Raw genomic sequence first — 21219 nt, forward strand, 5'->3', positions numbered from 1 at the left:
TTGTGGATGTTATTGTCTTTCTGTTTCATGCATTAATCTTTACCCGTACTGCAATTAACTATTAAAATTGCCTACCGGCATAAAGTTTGGTTTACCGTTATTAAGCATTAAGTCTTGGTTCAGTTAATTTTGGTTCAATTTATTGGACAACTGATTCACCCCCCCTCTCAGTTGTCTCCGGGACCTAACATGATGAATGAGGTATTGAAGAAATTCTTGGGTAAGTTTGTTATTGTGTATTTGGATGATATTCTAATTTTCATAGGACAAAAGCGGAGCATTTGTTGCAATTAAGACAAGTTTTGCAGAGGTTGAGAGAAGAGAAGTTGCTAATCAATATCAAGAAGTGTACTTTCATGAAGAATGAGTTAGTCTATTTGGGATTTGTGATACCTGAGGATGGTTTGAAGATGGTCCCTGAGAAAGTGAAAGCAATTGTTGAATGGGCTACACTAGAAAGCATTGGAGAGGTGAGATCATTTCATGGATTGGCTAGTTATTATCAGACATTTATCAGAAATTTCAGTTTAGTTTGTAACCCTATGATTGAGACCATGAGAGGAGATCGGAAGGAATTCAAGTGGACCACTAGAGCAAACAAAATTTTTGAACTATTGAAGGAGAAAGTGACTGAGCAGCCTGTGTTGGATTTACCAGATTTCAATAAAGTATTTCAAGTGTATTGTGATGCAAGTGGAGTAGCAATAGGAGCATTCTTGAGTCAGGAAGGGAGAGAAGTAACTTATTTGAGTGAGAAATGGAATGATGCCCAGAGGAGATATTCAATGTATGATCAGGAGTTTTATGCCATAGTTCAAGCCTTGAAGAAGTGGAGACATTACTTGTTTCTTGAGGAGTTTGTGTTGTATACAGATCATCAAGCTTTGCAGTATTTGAGCAGTCAGAGTAAGTTGAATTAGAGACATATGAGATGGGTAGAATTCTTGCAGAGTTACACCTTTGTGTTGAAGCATAGAAGTGGGAAATATAACAAAGTTGTTAATGCATTGAGTCAGAGAAAGAATTTGCTGACAGAGATGAGAGTGACAGTATTAGGATTTGGAGATTTGAAGAACATGTATGATGATGACCCAAATTTTGTAGAACCTTGGAAAGCATGTAGAGAACCGGTTATGGTAGATAGAAGCAAGTGGTTGGATTACTTCATTCAAGATGGGATGTTATTCAGAGGAGTTCAGTTGTGCATACCTAAGAGTTCTATGAGGGAGAATATAATAAAGGAGAAACACTATGGAGGACTAACTGGACATTTTGGCATTGACAAAATAGTAGCATTGGTGAGTGAGCAGTACTTTTGGCCCCAGGTTCATAAGGATGTTAAGAGATATGTGCAGAGTTGTAGATTTTGTCAAGTTGCAAAGGATAGTAGTCAAAATGTGGGATTGTATAAACCTTTAACAGTACTGGTGAGGCCTTGGGAGGATATAAGCATGGATTTTGTACTTGGATTGCCTAAGACACCGAGAGGGAATGATTCTATATTTACGGTAGTGGATAGATTCTCAAAGATGGCTCATTTCATACCTTCTTATGCATTTCATGTAGCAGGCCTATTTTTCAAGGAAGTGGTAAGGTTGCATGGATTACCTAAGAGCTGTTAGGAAACTTACAGATACTGGGAGGGGGGGTGAATCAGTATCTAACTAGTAATTAGATTTTTTCAACTTAAAACATGCAGAACATATTGCAACAGTGTACCGGTATGCAAGAAATAATGCAATAAACATAAATGAAAGAAACCACATGAAAATCACACCATAACACAATGATTTAATGAGGAAACCCAGTGTGGGAAAAACCTCGGTGGGATTTTTGACCCACAATATTCACTTACTGGCCAATAAGAGAATATTACTTACAATAGGGGCCTGCACATGCAGGAAGGCCAACTGCCTAGAGCTCACTGCTCAAATGGGAAGTCTCACTAACTTACAATGTGGATTATACAAATCCAATAACTTGTATTGTTTTACAATAGCATCTTCAATGCCAGATTTAGTACCAGTTCCTGCTCTGTTCTTTACATATACCTCTTAACCTATATTTCGCATAATAGATCTGCTTAATCTTTTCTGCTTACTTTTTCGCTTACATCACTTTCTTACAAAATGTCTACAATGATCTCTTTTATATATAAGAGTCATTTTACAATGATATCAAGTCGGCTTACAAAGATTTTCAAATAATAAATAAAATATGATATATCAAAAATCTTGTCGGCCTCTGTGTCGGTATGCTTCCTTTCTCTGTGTCGGTGTCGGTGTAGAGTGTGTTTTGTTGATGTCGGTGTAATGCCTTGCCAGTGTAGTGCCTTGCTGATGCAATGCCTTGCTAGTGCCATAGGATTGTAAGGTTACCATCAATGACAAAACCTTCAATCACATACAATGTCTCATTGGAGTGTGCATATGCCAACAAGACCATAGTTTCAGACAGAGACACTAAGTTTGTTGTCTATTTTTGGAGAACACTTTGGAAGAAGATGAAGATTGATTCAAACTTCAGTTCTACTTTTCATCCACGGACTGATGGACAGACAGAAGTTCTTAACTGAAATTTGGGAAACTTGTTGAGATGTTTAGTGGGAGATAAAACCAGAAGTTGGGATTTAATCCTTCCACAAGAAGAGTTTGCCTACAACAATTCAGTGAATAGAAGTACCAAAAAAACACCTTTTGAGATTGTTACCAAAGTGCATCCTAAAGGTATATCAGAATTGAGAGACATTGGAAGTGAAGACCAGAGGAGTTCAGAAGCAGAAGACTTTGTAGATCACATGGCAGCATTGCATATTTAGGTTAAGCAGCATTTGGAAGACATGAACATCATGTATAAGGAGAAGGAAGATGAGAAGAGGAGACATAAGGAATTTGAAGTTGGCGTTGAAGTGATGGTATATCTGAGAAAAGAAAGATTCCCAGTTGGAACTTATAATAAGTTGCAGTTGAAGAAGTTTTGACCTTCCAGGATTTTGAGGAAGTTGAGTTCTGGAAATGCATATGAAGTCGAGTTACCGGATAGTCTAAGTATTTCACCTGTGTTTAACATTGCAGATAGTCATGAGTATCATGAACTAGAATTCAGTGAAGATAGTGTTGCATACTTTGAGAAATAGTTCCCCTAGAAGGAACTAGATCAAATTCAAGAGATTTTGGACAGTAGGATTGGGCGTAGTACCTGGAGCAGTCAGTATAAGGAATATCTTGTGAAGTGGAAGGACAGACCAGTTGAAGATTCATCTTGGATTTCTCAAGCAGAGGTAGACCGCCTTGGTTTCCCTCGGACCCCAGCAAAGTGAGAGGCTCAATTTTTCAATAAACCCAGATGTCTGATGTAGGAGCATCCCCGGTTCATAGCAATCTTGCATCAACCAAAAACATTTTCCTTTTTGTTTTTCTTTCTATTTGTAGTTTCAATTTTCCTTTTTGTGTGTCCTAGTTTTGGCTCACCCGATCTTGTGGAGCTGGATTCTATTTGAAGACTTGATCATCTTTCTTTCTTCCAGACTGCATCACATTTGGATCATTTTCTGGCAAGATATTGCTACCGGTTTCTGTGATAGTTTCCTATTACCGCTTGACAGTCCTTTGTTACCAGTTGCCTGGACCTATTTTGGTGATCTATCGGAACCCCTTTCCGAAGCTTACAGAGCCTTGGGTGTTGATTCTGATGTTCCTTAGCATGTGGTTGACCTTTTCCCGCGATCTATGTTTCATCCTTTGGATTTTCCAGAGGAATCTCTTGGCAGAGGCCGACCTCCTTTATTTTGCACGTTAGGTCTTGTTCTTCGGGTTTTGATCCCTTTTTGGCTGACTGGATCCTTTGGATCGATATATATAATTGTAATTGTGCATTAGAATGTAATAAATCAGATAATCAAGTAGCTAGACTATGTATAGAAGATATATCTCATGATTCAAGGTCCCGATTGTGACCTATTATGTATGTTCTACTAGGCATGTGAGTCGGTATGTTGTAACCCGGTTGTTACCAATTGGATGTAATCAATTTTCATGCAATAAAATAATATGTTATACATTTCCTCCATCATATCTTTGTGTTTCTATTATGTTTACTCTTGTTGATCGGTCTGGATTGATCTCTTTGAGGTCCCTCCTCACCAGTGACTGCTTCATTTGGTCATGTGCTTAATGTTTTATTTCACAAGATCATGTTAGCAGTAGCCAAGAAGGAAGACTGAGAGGGGGGATTGAATTAGTCTTCAATGGAATAACAACAAAACACAAAACACAGATCTAATAAACTGCAGTAATAAAATAGATAAGTAAATTAATATCACAACACACAACACCAAGATTTTGACTTGGAGAACCCGATTAAGGGAAAAACCATGGTGGGAACCTACCCACAGTAAGATGATACTCTGCAGTAGTATGTGAAAATATTACAATTGGGAATGCACATGCATTCAGGCACAGTGCTCAAATATAATGGCCCGAAAGGCTACAACCCTCAGGGAAGTCTCACTAACTTACAATAAGATTCAGACTACAATCCGGAAGAAATGAACTGAAAGAATAGCATCTCCAAATGCCTAATTATAGTTTTGGTTAAGCATTGTTGTCTACCTTACAACACTAATCTCACCACAAACTCAACATTGAAGGATAAATCACTTGTTCACACACAAACCTCTCTCTAATAATACAGACACAAAATCGACACCTAAATTACATGACTATATCACCTATATATACAATTCATCAACCTTGACAACAAGGTCGGCTAAACCCTCAATTAAAAAATTACAACAAACGATACAAATATCGACCACCGGACAAATATAATGGTTTACATATCATAACATGGTCCTAATTAAAATTCCCAAATGCACAACTCCACTGGAAATCACGCCAAGATCAACCACAACACGCTAGACCACTAGAAATACCGCATAACATGTAAATCATCACCGGTTGATGCAAACCACCAAAAACATGTACAATGATCAATGTGGATCACTCAAACAAATAGAACATGACTAGAAAACACCAAAAAACACGTTAGAATCATCCAGAACAATTGCACCAACACCACTTTTCAAATCTTCATTGATCAACGTTTGAAAGCTCAAGAACACAACCAATCAGCAACTATCACAAAGAAAGATAACTTGTAGAGCACCAAATCACAAACCATATGAAATAAAGATACACAAGATCATCCAAAATAATATCCCAAAATATCAACACTAGATCTGATCACACCAAAATATATTGGAGGATATACCAGACTCCACAAAATAGTGATCAACAAACCAACACTACAAACTGGATCAGAAAATCTTCTCAATCTGCAATCACCAGAGCAAATCACAGAATATGTTGACATCAATGACAACAACATATCCTAGCAGCAACAATGACTAACAATATCCAACAATATCCCCCTTTGGCATTGATGGCAACATATGAATGTGAAAAATAATCAATGCAAAGAAAGAAGATATCTCCAGTAAACTCCCCCTAAGATCAAGATAGATAAAGCAGTTTTTCACATGATCTCTCTCCCCCTTTGACAACAATGCCAAATCTCTAAAATAGATAACCAAACTCTCACCCCAAAAACAAGGACATGAATCTCTCTCCCCTTGAAATGCATAACCAGATCAACAAACTACTCCACAAGAGGAGCAACACTAACTCACCAATTTGGATAAAATGATAAGGCTCTGAAATCCACCATTTTGATGCAACTTAATACATCTAGTTCTCATCAGGAGGGGCAGATACCCCTAATTTGTCTCTCAAGTAGACAAATGTATCTACAGGCAAAGGTTTAGTGAAAATATCAGCAATTTGTTCATTTGTAGATACATACTCCACCTTCACCTTCTCTTCACTGACTTGCTCTCTCAAGTAATGATATTTGATTGACACATGCTTAGTCTTTGAATGTTGCACCGGATTCTTTGACATGTTAATAGCAATGGAATTATCGCAATATATAATAGTAGGCTCATCATAAATAATTCTGATATCCTTCAACATTTACTTCATCCAAACTATTTGAGTGCAATTACTAGCAGCAACAATATACTCAGCTTCAGCAGTAGATAAGGACACTGAATCTTGTTTCTTGCTAGCCCATGAAACCAATTTCTTACCCAAAAAGAATGTTCCACCAGTAGTGCTCTTTTGGTCATCAACATAGCCAACCTAATCAGCATTAGTGTAGGCACATAGTATGAAATCATCATTCATCAGATACCATAATCCATAGCCCACAGTTCCCTTCAAGTATCTAAATATCCTCTTCACAGCAGTGACATGACTCTCTTTTGGGTCATCTTGATATCTAGCAGCCATGCACACAGCATGCATAATGTCTGGCCTAGTCTAAGTAAGATATAACAGTTCACCAACCATAGATTTGTACAAACTCTAATTAGCTTTAGGAGATTCATCATTTTTAGACAATTTAAAACTAGTCACGATAAGAGTTCCAACCGGTTTGGAGTCATCTAATCCAAACTTCTTTAGCAATTCCTTCACATACTTAGTTTGAGATATAAATATACCTTTTCTTGTATGTGCAATCTGCAAAGCTAAGAAAAAATTCATCTCGCCAATCATAGACATCTCAAATTCCTTTTGCATATCACCGACAAACTTCATGCTCAAGTTATCATCACCACAAAATATTATATCATCAACAAAGACTTCAACATTCAGAATGTTATCATTTTCTATCTTAAAGTACAGATTATTGTCAGCTACACCTTTACTAAATCCCAATTTCAACAAATATTTATCTAGTCTAGCATACCAGACTCTAGGAGCTTGTTTTAGTCCATAAAAAGTTTTTTCTTTAACTTACAAACCATGTCTCCATCATCTGACAGTGAAAATCCATTAGGTTGTTCAATGTAAACTTCTTCCTCTAGATCACCATTCAAAAAGGCATATTTAACATCCATCTGATATACCTTGAAATCTTTATAAGAAGCATAAGCAAGCAATTGTCTAACAGCTTCAAGTCTTGCAACCAAAGAAAAATTATCCTCATAATCAATCCCTTCTTGTTGTGAGTATCCTTTGTAGACCAGTCTAGCTTTATTCCTAACAACTTCATCAGCTTCATTCAATTTATTTTTGAATACCCATTTAGTACCAATAACATTCTTATTATTAGGTCTAGGCAGAAGTTTCCAAGTTTTATTCTTTTCAATTTGATCTAGTTCTTCTTCCATATCTCTCATCCAACTTTTATCTTTACAAGCTTCAGCAACATCTTTAGGTTCAATTTTGGAAATCAAGCATACTTCTTCAGCAGCTAACCTTCTTCTAGTCATCATATATTTATTCTTATCACCAATAATCTGATTTTTAGAATGATTCAGTCTTACATACCTCGGAGTCTTCTGATTGTTCTGATTCTCAAGTTCTTGCACTCCTTCACCAGCAGTAACAACATTTGGATTCACAGTCTCTACCAGATCATTTTGTTTAGGCTATTCAGGTTTAATAGGGGCTAAAACAATATGATGTTCATCATCATAACCACATGCCCTGATCTCTTTCCCAAGGTTCTCATCCACCTTCACATTTGCACTTTCTACTATCTTTCTCAATCTCTAATTGTATCACTGATAGGCCTTTCTCTTTGTTAATTATCCCAAGAAAATTCCTTCATTGCTTCTAGCATCAAATTTTCCTATATCCTCTTTTCTTTTGATATAACATTTGCTACCAAATACTCTAAAATATCTTACAGTAGGAACATGACCAAACCAAAGCTCATAAGGGGTCTTATCAGTATCTCCTTTGATGTGAACTTTGTTGAATGTGTAAACAATAATACTAATAGCTTCTCTCTAATAGATCTTCGAAACATTTCCTTCAATCAGCATAGTCCTTGCAACATCCAAAATAGTTAGGTTATTTCTCTCAATAACTCCATTCTGTTGAGGGATTCTAGGAGCAGATAATTTTCTTCTAATCCCATGCTTCTCACAAAATGAATTGAACTCATTGGAATAGAATTCTCCACCTCTATCAAATCTCACACTTCAACTTCAATCCAGACTCAGCCTCAACCTTAGCTTTGAATATCTTGAATTTATCAAAAGTTTCTGATTTCTCCTTGAAAAAGACAACCCACATCATCCTAGAATAATCATCAATTAGCAGCATAAAATATCTATCACCCTGCACACTTCTAACATTAGTAGGTCCACATAGGTCAGTATGCACAAGATCTAACAGTCCATAAGATGTATATTGTTTATTCTTGAAAGAAATTCTTGTTTGCGTACCCAACTGGCATTCCTTACATACCGGATTAGCAGGTTTAACAATCTTAGGTAGATCTCTAACAGTATGTGTAGAACAGATCTTAATCATTGAATCAAAATTTACAGGACACATTCTCATATTCCATAACCAACTCTCATCAATCTGAGCAATCAAATAGCTTTTCTCACCAACATTCAAATGAAAAATGTTACCTTCAATCTTAGTCTCAGATGTAATCTCTATACCGGAGGCATTCAAGATCTTGCATTTACCATCCTTCAATTGTAGATCATAACCTTTATCAACCATCTGTCCAACACTAAAAAGATTATGCTTCAAACCTTCAACATACAAGACATCATCAATGTTACAATTACCATCAAAAGAGATAGAACCTTTCCCACATATTACATAGGCTTTGTCATCTCCAAATCTAACTATTCCACCATCATACCTTTCCATACTCACAAATTTGCTTTTATCACCGATGATATGATGTGAATAACTATTGTCAATCACCCATTCATCTTTCTCTTCAACCTTAGCAGCTAAATCTTTCTCCTCAATAGTACATCTAGTGGAATCAACAGGTACAGGTCCATCTTCCTTAATGGCAAGGAATACAACTTCATCTCCTTTAGATTCTTTTATGTAATACCTTCGTCAGTAGCATAATAATAGTTCTTCTGATTCCTATACTTTCGGTTAGGCTTGTAAGGCTTGTCATACTTCTCATGCTTTTCAAATCTATCATTCCTATCAGGCTTATCAAACTTATCATGTATGTCATACTTAGCCATTCTCTTCGGGCATCTAGAAGCAAAATGTCCTATCTTGTTACAAGACAAACATTTCAAAGGTAACTTTCCATCATACTTACCAACACCTTTAGGCAATCTTGAGGCAATCGATGCTTCAAGTTCATCTAGCTCCCTTGTTAGGACCCAAAGGCAACTGAGAGGGGTTGGGGGCGAGGGGGGGTGGGGGGGGTGAATCAGTTATCTATTAATTTGAACCCAAATATAACTTGATCAAACTTGATGCATAATACCGATAAACCAAACTTAACGTCAGTTGACAGTTTAACAGTTAATAATGGTACTGGTAAAGTTTAATGCATGAAACAGAAAGACAAATAACATCCACAACACATAACACAGATATTTGTACGTGGAAACCCTGTAAGGGGAAAAACCATGGTGGGAAACCTTACCCATAATCAGATGATACTACTGCAGATAGTATGTGTGTACAAATGGGGTCTGCACATGCAGAAAGGCCAACTGCCTAGAGCTCACTGCTCAATCACAAAATGAGAGTCACACTGACTACAATAGGATGATTAAATCCTAGATAATGTACTGCTCAAAATAGCATCTTCATATGCTAGATTCAGTATCGGTTAGGCTCAGATTATCTCCTTCATACCTTCCTTGAATCTTCAAATGATGTATGTGTGAGTAGCTCTGCTTATATTTGCATATACCTTATTACATACCTCTACCACATAATCTCACAAATGAGATCTTACATATATACCAAAACCTAAGACCAAATGTGTAGGTTGGATCACTAAGAATATTACAATTAAATCAATTATAAATGAATCAATATGTGATGCATTATGTCGGCTCAATGTATTTACAATAATAACCAATCAATAAATCATCTCCATATCGTGTCATGTTGATCTGGAATAGATAACACATGTAGATCCATAACCCAGACCAATTTGTCGGTATCAGCAAATATGCCAACTCGATTAGACCAATAACCAAATCACCAAAACCAAGTGTCCAAACCATATCTTCGACATAACCAATTCATCTCCAGATGATAACAAGTCATCCTCTGTGCCAGTGAACAATATAACCTGTCGGTGAACCAGATACCGGTGACTGTACATAAGTCACTAAACATGCCGGTGAACATAACCAAAGCTTTCCAGAAAGATAGGTGCCGATAAGTATTGACAAGTGTTGACATCAATGACAAAACCAATACAACACATCCATAATAACAAAAATATCCCCCTTTGGCATTGATAGCAACACAAGATGAAAAAACCATCTAAGTGCCAAATCAGAAATGCCAAAAACCAACAATCTCCCAAAGAGATCAATTACCAGAAATCAAAATACAGAATATCTCTCCCCCAATGAGTAATCTCTCCCCAAAAGATAATGTGTTTTTCCATAGATATATCTCCCCCTTTGACATCATATGCCAAAGCAATACAAAAACCAGATACAACCAGTTCATAGAACTAATTACAAATACCAACTACTCCTCCTGAGAAGTAGCTCTCCTCCATCAAAGCCGAAAAAAGGTTTCTTTGTAAATTTTGTCGATCAGATGTCATTCTTCAACTATCTAAGTCTCTACCAATGAGGGTATAACCCCAAGCTGCTCTCTGAGATATTCAAAAGTTTCCTTCGGCAATGGCTTAGTAAAGATATCTGTAATCTGCTCTTTAGTATTCACATAAACCAGTTTCACTTCTTTTGTTTCAACATTCTCTTTCAGAAAATTGAATTTTATAGAAACATGTTTAGTTTTGGAGTGAAATACCGGATTTTTATATATATCAATTGTTGTCATATTATCACAGTAAATAATTATAGGTTCTTTGCATTTTACCTTTATGTCCTTCAAAATTGTTTAATCCATAATACCTAAGTACAATTAGTTGTTGCTTCACCATATTTTGATTTTGTTGTTGATAATGATGTACAGCTCTGTTTCTTGCTCAACCATGAAATCAATCTACTACCAAGAAAGAATGCTTTGCCGGTGGTGCTCTTTCTATCATCTACATCTCTTGCCCAATTAGCATCAGTGTATGCACATAAATCAAAATTTTCATCTTTAGGATACCATAAACCAAGATTTGGTGTGCCTTGTAGATACCGAAAAATCCTTTTTACTGTTGATTCATGATTTTCCTTAGGATTACTCTGAAATCTTGAAACAAAACATATTGCATTCATAATATTAGGTCTTGTTTCTATCAAATACAATAAACCTCCAATCATAGATTTATATCTTGTCATATTAATAGGTGTTGAATCATCCTTCAATGATAGTTTGTCAGTTGTAGTCATAGGAGTACTTACCGGTTTAGAGTTTTCCATACCAAATTTCTTTAGTAGTTCCTTCAAGTACTTTGATTGACATATGAATATACCTTTATCAATTTGTGAAATCTGCAATCCTAAAAAGAATTTTATCTCCCCAGTCATAGACATTTCAAATTATTCTTGCATCTTATTCGAAAAGTCTTTACACAATCCATCTTCTCCTCCAAAAATGATATCATCAACAAAAACTTCAATAACCAAGATGTCATAATTAGTTACTTAGAAATAAAAGTTGTTGTCAACATTACCTTTAGTGTAACCAAGCTTCAAAAGATATTTGTCCAATCTAGCATACCAAGCTCTAGGAGCTTGCTTCAATCCATATAAAGCTTTCCTTAACCTGCAAACCATATCTTTGTCATTTGTCAAAGAAAATCCATCAGGTTGTTCAATGTAAACTTCCTCTTCAAGATCACCATTCATAAATGCACATTTAACATCCATTTGATATACTATATAGTTCTCGTGTGCTGCAAATGCTAAGAATAGTCTACCTGCCTCAATTCTAGCTACCGGTGCAAAGGCTTCACTGTAATCAATTGCTTCTTTCTGTGAATATCCCTTACACACTAATCTTGATTTGTTTCTGATTACCTTACCATCTTCATTAAGTTTATTTCAGAATACCCATTTAGTTCCAATTACATTTTTGTTTTTAGGTCGGGGAACCAATGTCCATGTGTTATTCTTTTCAATTTGTTCCAATTCATCTTCCATAGCCTTAATCCAATGCTTATCTTCACATGCCTCATTAACTGATGCTATTTGAATTTGAGAAATTAAACATACCCCTTCATTTATCAATCTTCCTCTTTTCATAACTCCTTGATACTTATTCCCAAGTATCTAACTTTCAAAGTGATTCAATCTTACATACCTGGGTGTATTCACTTGTTGTTGTTCTTCAGTCACTGTGGAATTCTCTGATGATGCCGGTGGGACTGGATCAACATTTTGTACCGGTACATTTTGTATAAGTTCATTTTTTATTATCTCAACTGTCGGTTCAGAGTCCATAGACCTTGAATCTCTTCTTAAGTGTTCATCAATCTTCACATTTGCACTCTCAATGATTTTCTAGAATCTTTTATTAAAACATCTATATGCCTTGCTCTTAGATGAATAACCAAGAAATATTCCTTCATCACTTCTAGGATCAAATTTACCAATATACTCATCTCTCCTAATATAACATTTGCTTCCAAATATTCTAAAATATTTAAGAGTAGGAGTATTACCAAACCATAGTTCATGAGGGGTCTTACCGGTTTCACCTTTGATATGAACTTTGTTGAATGTGTGAACTGTTGTATTCACTGCTTCTCTCCAATACACATGAGGTAGGTTTGCTTTTGATATCATGCTTCTAGCTGCATCTAGAATAGTTTTGTTCTTCCTTTCTACAACTCCATTGTGTTGGGGTGTCCAAGGTGCTGATAGTTGTCTTCTGATTCCATTCACTTCACAAAATTTATTAAATTCCTTAGATGTGAATTCACCTCCTTGATTTGATCTTAAACATTTGATTTTCTTACCAGTTTCAGTCTCTACCATTGCCTTGAATAGTTTGAATTTCCCAAAAGCTTTTGATTTCTCCCTGATAAAAGTAACCCCTTGTTAGGATTAATGATAGTCCCAAAGATACTGTGAGGGGGGGTGAGTCAGTATCTAACCAGTTAACATAATATTTAACCTTATTAAGTATTTTGCATTCCAAAACAGTGTACCGGTAAATAAGAATTAATGCAGTAAACAAAAACAATAAAGACAATTTAGAAAATACACCATAACACAAGATGTTTAACGAGGAAACCCGATGTGGGAAAAACCTCGGTGGGATTTGTGACCCACAATATTCACTCACTGGCCAATGAATAAATATTACTTATAATGAGGGACCTGCACATGCCGGAAGTCCAACTGCCTAGAGATCACTGCTCAATAAAAGTCTCACTGACTACAAAAGTGGAGTATCAAAATCCAATACAATGTACTGCTTCAAATCAGCATCAACTATGTCAGGTTCAGTACCGGTTTAAGCTCATTCTATAACCAAAAGTTAAGAATACAGTGCCTTTACCAGATTAATGCTAGAAGGTTGCCAGATGGTTGCCATCAATGACAACGCCATCATTTCTCATTAGAGTGTAGAATTCCAACAATCTCCCCCTTTGGCATTGATGGCAACACTCATGAGAAAAATCCAAAAACTGTTTCCAAAAAGTGAAGTCCAAAAAGTTACCAAAAATATGTGCTCACCCTGAGCAGATGATCTCCTTTGAATGATCATTTTTCTCTGTCCACTACTCCCCCTTTGACATCAATGACAAAGGTGGTCAAAAATTGTCAAACAAGTTCAAACATTTCACCTCAAAGTTTGTAAACGGTTGGTTACAATCTAAAATATGTCTACCAAAACCAAATTTAAACTCTGCATGAATCTGTTGTTATCGTTTAAGGTTGCCTTAGTTTGTTGGATCGTGTCAGTGAGATGATGCATATGCTCCTCCGGTGATCTTTCCCCTTGAAGTAATGCCTTAGATATCTCATTTCTCATAGAGATAAGATTATCCAACTTAGGACTAAGTTTATACTTAATCTCTCTGGCATTTGCTTTGATCCTTGCTTTTTCTTTCTCAAATTTCTCCAACTTTTTCTCAAATCCTGCTATTTCTTGCTCAATAACTGATATAGTTTCAGATGAACCAATTATGTTATCAACTATATCATCTATCTCCTTCTGTACTCTGCTTATGTCCTTTTCAATGTCCTTTGTCAACAGATGTGGCTTACATGTTTCTCTGTATAGCTCCTTATATTCTAAAATTGTAGTATTAAGTGCCCGTAAAAGTGTGTTAATGTGTTATGTGCACTTCTTTATTCTATCCTTAAATAATTTTTCCTTTTCCTTTTCAATTTTCTCTTTGAAGGTGTCCTCATTCACCTTATCAATTGTTATTATATTTCCAACAATAAATTTAGACAATGTGTCCAACTGACCTAAAGAATCCTTTACATGATCTATATTACATTTTGGTGCAATCATTTTAAGAATTGGTATTGTATCATCAATTGCCTTGTAGGCCAATGCATTACAGTCGGGTATCTTCTTGATAGAGTCTAGGAGTACCTCTGTCACATTAGTAGTCTTGAATTCACTTAATGAAGTACCAGATGTCTGACCAACTACCTTGACTACCTCAATGCTTCCAACATTTGTTACCAATTTGCTTGCATTATCCTCTAGTGGATCAGTCTGAGTTTGTGTTTCAACTAGCAATGGTTTGGGTTTCTCAGTGATTACCAGTTTCACTACCTCAATGTGTACATGTGCTTCTGTCGGTTTCTCTATTGGTTTCTCTGTTGGTTTCTCTGTGGGTTTCTCTGTGTGCTCACCTGTCGCTATCTCTATCTCACTAGGTTTCTCAATGCCAGTCTATATACCTTCAGTATTCATACTAGTGTCCAATGGTTGTTCTTTTTGTAGTGTATGCTTTGTTTGTGTCTCAACCTCAACATTCTTTGTCAGTTGCTCAACAATGTTTCCACTGTCAGCAATGTCATTCTTTACATCTGTGTTTTCCTTATCCACAACAATGTTTACTTCCTAAGTATCCACATTCATGGTGAATAGAATTTCAAAATCAGGATTAGTGTCATCATGTGTTACACCTATACTGTCAATAACCAGTGGATCAACAGAATGTATCAATGCAATATCCAAGGGTGGTGGTAAGTTGTCAGTTATTTTGATGTTTGGTATTCCACCAACTTTACCTTTCCCTTTGTCCTTATCCTTCTGATAAACCTTGAATGTTTTCTTCGAATTGTTCACTTCCTCTTGTTATTTTTTTCCACAAAAACGATATCCCATTTATCAGTCGTTTCCTCAGCAATCTCATTAACTCTACTAGCCATCAAACTCACTTGTCGATGACCACTAGCAAAAACTGATCTGTTAGCTTCACAGATTAGGTCATCAATCTCTTCTTTAGAGTTAACTAGATGTACAACTATAATTTTTTCAATTTTAAGTTTCTTGTCTAACTCCATTACTGCAATCTTCTTTGCATCTAACCTCCTATATAGTTCATTTGGCAAGTCATCTACAACTTCAATTAACACTTTCTTATATATGTCCAGATGTAGAATTATACGGTTTTCAATACTTTCCTTTTCTGAATTAGTGAATGTGTTATACAATTTGCTCACATTTGCCAAATTACCATCATCAGTTATTTCATTCAGCAAATTATCCAATGGTGGTATAACCTGTTTCTCTTGAATTTCGTAGGTATCTCACTGTCAGATGATGTGCCAACTAGTGAAATGTATGCCTCTGGTTGCAGTCCTTGCACTTCACTTGCCTTTATACCAGTATGGTTCATAGCATTTTCTTTTATTTCCTTTACCTATTTAGAAGCATCTCTTATATACTTATCTCTTCTCTTCCTTTGTTTCATTGTTTGTACACCACTTTCAATTGTTTCAGCATTACCAAAAACTTCTTCTGATGGTTCTCTAGTGCATCTAATAAGGCTTTTTCTTAAGTTTCAACAATGTTGATATCTACCTCATAACCCATTTCTGTTACCCATACAGTTCTAGGTAATACAGCTTCCATCCATGTTTCATCTTTCTTAATTACAAAACAGATTTCCTTATCATATTTATCTAGTGCACTCTATGGTAGTCTCTCTCTAGTTTTCATCTTGGTTTGGAAAGCTTTGAAATATTCAGTTATATTGTTTTCCTTAGCAGTACCCATGTCGGTGAAAGCTTCTTGCAATTGTTTGCCTACCGGTATGTCATATCCAAAGTCTTTATGTCCAATACCGAGGATTTCCTTTGTGAAATACAACATAAGGCATACCAAGAGATTACCAAAACGAAATGTCCCTTTCTGATGACCTTTTATCTTCTTCAAGTTATCAATTAGTTCATCCTTCAGCCATTCACACACGTCTATTTTTGCATTATTGTTTACCATTTCACAAGCACTATTAATGCAAATACTAGAAACTGAGTTGAGTTTGTTTGCATATGTAGTCTTATAGCCTAAAATCATATTTATGAATCTCACATTGATGTCCTTGATGTCATTCACTCTCAGAGATCTACTATCAGATGTTGCTCCAGTTAAGGTCATGACTTTGTTATTAGCAACCTTCTTAGTTTTTTCTGTCTACTGTCAGTTGAGGGTAAACCTGTTACTGGCCTAATTGCTTGCCGAGTGAATTTGCAAATTGAGTCTAACCAAAGAAATTCTCCATGTGCCCTACTTAGGACAATTCTCACAACTTCCTCCAGAAATTCAGGGATGTTCAAGATTTCCACAAAACCTAAAGTCTCAATAATCTTGTGCTCAGGTTTGACAATGTCCTTTTCATCACAAATTATGGTTCTAAACATCTTTAGCACCTCCTTAGAACCTAATTATTCAATATTGCAGTGAATATAAATGCTCGGATCTTCAGCATAAGCTACACCTTTACGAATCTTTGAAAATGTGCCTATGGAATCATCTTGCTTAGCTATCTTGAGAATAATTTTGAATACGGGCCTAGGGCATTTTATGTTTTCCACGACAGTAGGGTTTGCAATAAATTCGGGAGCAGAAGAAGAAGCCATTTGAAAAATACCTTTAGCTGCCTGATAATGTTTGAATGCTTGAAATAAATCGCTTCACACCTTCGCCTTGAATGCCTTCACTCAGATTTCGCACTCTCTGCTAATTTGAATGCTCGGTAAATCAAAAATGAGAGAAAACCGATGATTTATAATGACTTTTCCTTCAACAACCGCATTAAATGCTCATCGGTTAAGTGAAAACTTAACACATCTTTCGATAAAGAAGAAATCTATTTTCTCACCATCAACCGAGGGTAAACTACATGATATTCAATTTGCTGCAATACCCCCAAAGGTTACTTCTCATTTGGATGAAGAATTTCCTACCGATGAAGTAATACTCTGTTCTACCGGTGAAGAAATAGTCTCATCAACATTCTGATCTATCTTCCTAATCCATTGTTTTGAAAATTTTTACTTTACCTCATCTACCTTCTCTTTGCCTTTCAAACTGGGTCCTTTATTATTTGTCGGTGAAGTCTTGCTTCTACAAAATTTTGCAATATGTCCAATTTTGTTGCAAGCATAACAAGTCACATTATTCTTCTGAATAGCCTTTCCATATCCTATTTCGGTTTGTGATTTGCATTGATTAGATAAGTGCCCAAATCTTCCACAAACATAACATCTCACATTCATTCTGCAATTTTTTGAATTATGACCAACTTTATTGCATTTGGAACATTGACCGGTGGGTGCATTAATGTTCTGATTGTTTCTAGATCTACACTGATTTTCTCTATGACCATACTTGTTACAGTTAAAACATTTCCCATTAAATTTGTAAGCATTGGGTTGTCTTACCGGTTTACTGTGATCATGATTGTTTGCAGTACCGAAACTTTCACCAACTTCAAATCCAAGTCCATTAGTATCTACATTAGGTTTTTGACTTTTCAGCATATCATCAAGTTCCTCTGAACTTTTCTTGAATTTTTCTTTGTGTAGATTTGTAGTAGCCAACTCATTTTCCAGAATTCCCATTTGTCTCATAATTTTAGTTTTATCATGTTGCATGTGAATCAGATCTGTCTTCAACATATCATTTTCATGACTGAGTCTTAAATTTTTATTTCCAGCATCATTGAGTCTCCTAGTCAAGTCATCTTCATTCTTCTTCTTGTCTTCAATGTCTTTACCAAATCTCATAGTCGTATCTTGCATTTCATTCCTCATAGTATTGTTTTCTTGTCTCATCTTGTTCACAAGTTCGTTAAGAGTTTCCTTTTCATCATTATCATTATGCATCTTCTCATGAAGTTCTTTTCTTTTATTTCTGGCTATAGTAAGATTCTCTTGAAGTCCTTGAATGAATTCTTGTGCAGTCCTTAGATCATCTTCAAGTTTGATATTTTTCAACTTCTCTGAATCATAGTCTACAAGAGCTCCTTCCAATTGTTTTCTTAAGTTCTCCATCTGTACCAGTGTCAGAATCTTCCTCAAGCTATTAGGCTTTTGAAAATAGAGGACCAGACTTTGATACCAATTTTTAGGATTAATGATAGTCCCAAAGATACTGAGAGGGGGGGTGAATCAGTATCTAACCGGTTAACAGAATATTTGACCTTATTAAGTATTTTGCATTCCAAAAAAGTGTACTGGTAAATAAGAATTAATTTAGTAAACAAGAACAATAAAAACAGCATAGAAAACACACCATAACACAAGATGTTTAACGAGGAAACCCAGTGTGGGAAAAACCTCGATGGGATTTGTGACCCACAATATTCACTCACTAGCCAATGAATAAATATTACTTACAATGAGGGGCCTGCACATGTAGGAAGGCCAACTGCCTAGAGCTCACTACTCAATAAGAGTCTCACTGACTACAAAAGTGGATTACCAAAACCCAATACAATGTAATGCTTCAAATCAGCATCAACTATGTCAGGTTCAGTACCGGTTGAAGCTCATTCTCTAACCAAAACCTTCGATGTCAACTTATATTTCCTTATACAAAAATATCATTCATTCATGCTATCCTTCTACCATACTTCTTACACAAAATGACCTATAAGATCTCATACATATATATGAGTCTTTTACAATATGCCATGTCGGCTTTTACAAAAGATAGTTACATTAAATACAATAAACAAAAGTTTGTTCCCTATTGGTTGGAGTCTCGGTATGCATTGTAGTTGTTGTTGCTGAAGTGTCTGTCGGTGTATGTAGATGTCTAAGCCGGTGCCGGTACCTGCCAGTGGCTTTACCAGATGAATGTCAGAAGGTTGCTAGATGGTTTCCATCAATGACAACACCATCATTTCTCATTAGAGTGTAGAATTGCAACACCCAACACATTCTAGAATAATCATCAATGATTAGCATAAAATATCTATCTCCTTGTAGACTTCTAGTTCTTGTCAAACCACATAAGTCAGTATGAATTAAATCAAGAACATTATTGGATTTCTCTAGAATACTCTTGAAATTTGTTCTAACTTGCTTTCCAAGTTGACATTCCTTACATACCGGATTGTGAGGTTTTACAATCTTAGGTAAATCCCTTACTACCTTAGTTGTACTAATCTTCACAATGCAATCAAAATTTACATGACAAAGTCTCTTATGTCATAGCCAACTTTCATCAATATGTGCAATCAAGCATGTTTTCTCCTTGTTATTCAAGTGAAAGATATTAGCTCTAGTCTGATTACCAGTTGCAATTTTTAAACCAGTTCTATTCATGATTTTGCATTTACCATTCTTGAATTGTAACTGAAATCCTTTTTCAACTAATTGACCAACACTCAAAAGATTATGCTTCAAACCTTCAACATAATAAACGTTGTCAGTATTGTGCTTACCATCAAAAGATATAGTGCCTTTTCCTCTGATCAAACAAGCTTTATCATCCCCAAATCTTACTAGACCTCCATTGTATTCCTGAAAAGTTAAGAATTTACTTTTATCACCAGTCATATGATGTGAACATCCGGAATCAATGATCCATTCATCCTTTTCTTAAATTTTAGCTGCCAAGGTCTGCTCTACCGGTTGTATAGTAGGTGTCGGTTGATCTTCTGTTATTGCAACAAAAGCCCATCCATTGTCTGTCGGTTCCTCATCAGAATCATCAGTAACTCCTTCATCAGCATAGTAACATGATTTGTCTCTATTCTTCTTAAATTTGTATCTCTGATATTCAAGGTTAGGCTTATATGTTCTTTTAGCTTCTTCTCTCAATCTTGCATATCTATCCGGACATCTAGATGTCATATGACCAATTTTATTGCAATTAAAACATTTAAATGGTGCTTTACCTTCATACTTACTTCCAACTGGACCTTTAGGCATTTTTCTTGCAAATAATGCTTCAAGTTCTTCCAATTCTTCATTCTCCCTTCTGATATCTTCAAGTTCTCTTGCATAAAGTGCTTTCCAATCAGATTTCTCTGATGATGATGATGATGATGATGATGATGATGATGATGATGATGATGATGATGCTTTGAAAGCTAAATCTGTCTTAATTGTAGCAACAGGACCAAATTCCTGAAGCTCAAAAGCTAAAATTTTTCCAACCAAAGTATCTCTAGATACTGATGTATTAGGCATTGTTCTCAATTCATTGATAGCAGTTACTTTCATTTTGTATGCCGGTGGTAATACTCTTAAAACTTTAGAAACAATCTCATCTTCACTTAAGGATCCTCCACAACATTATATTCTCAAAGCAATTTCATACCTGACCCGGAAGCATTCCAGTTTTGCAATTTTGACAGTGGTATCACCTTCATTAAATATCTCCAATTTGTCCCAAATAGCTTTAGCAGTAGATTGGTCTGATAATCCCATGATTTGCTGATCTGATGGTGCGCTCAAAAGTGCTTCTCTTGCTTTGCAATCATTCTCCTGATCTTTAGCCAATTTTGGTGGATTAGGTTGACTTTGTGTAGGACCAACATAACCATTCTTTGTAACATCCCATATATCTCTTCCAATGCAATTCAGATGTGTCTCCATTCTGATCTTCCATATACCATAGTTAGTTCCATCAAGTTTCGGACTGTCCTTCCTGAAATAGTTAATTGTCATAGAATCTCCTCAAGTTGTTAAACTTTTGCAAAAAGAGGACTTAGCTCAGATACCAATTGTTAGTACCCGGAGGCAACAGAGAGGGGGGGGTGAATCAGTTGTCTATTAATTTAAACCCAAATATA

This window comes from Cryptomeria japonica, chromosome 10, assembly GCF_030272615.1.
Source record: "Cryptomeria japonica chromosome 10, Sugi_1.0, whole genome shotgun sequence".
NCBI lineage: Eukaryota > Viridiplantae > Streptophyta > Pinopsida > Cupressales > Cupressaceae > Cryptomeria > Cryptomeria japonica.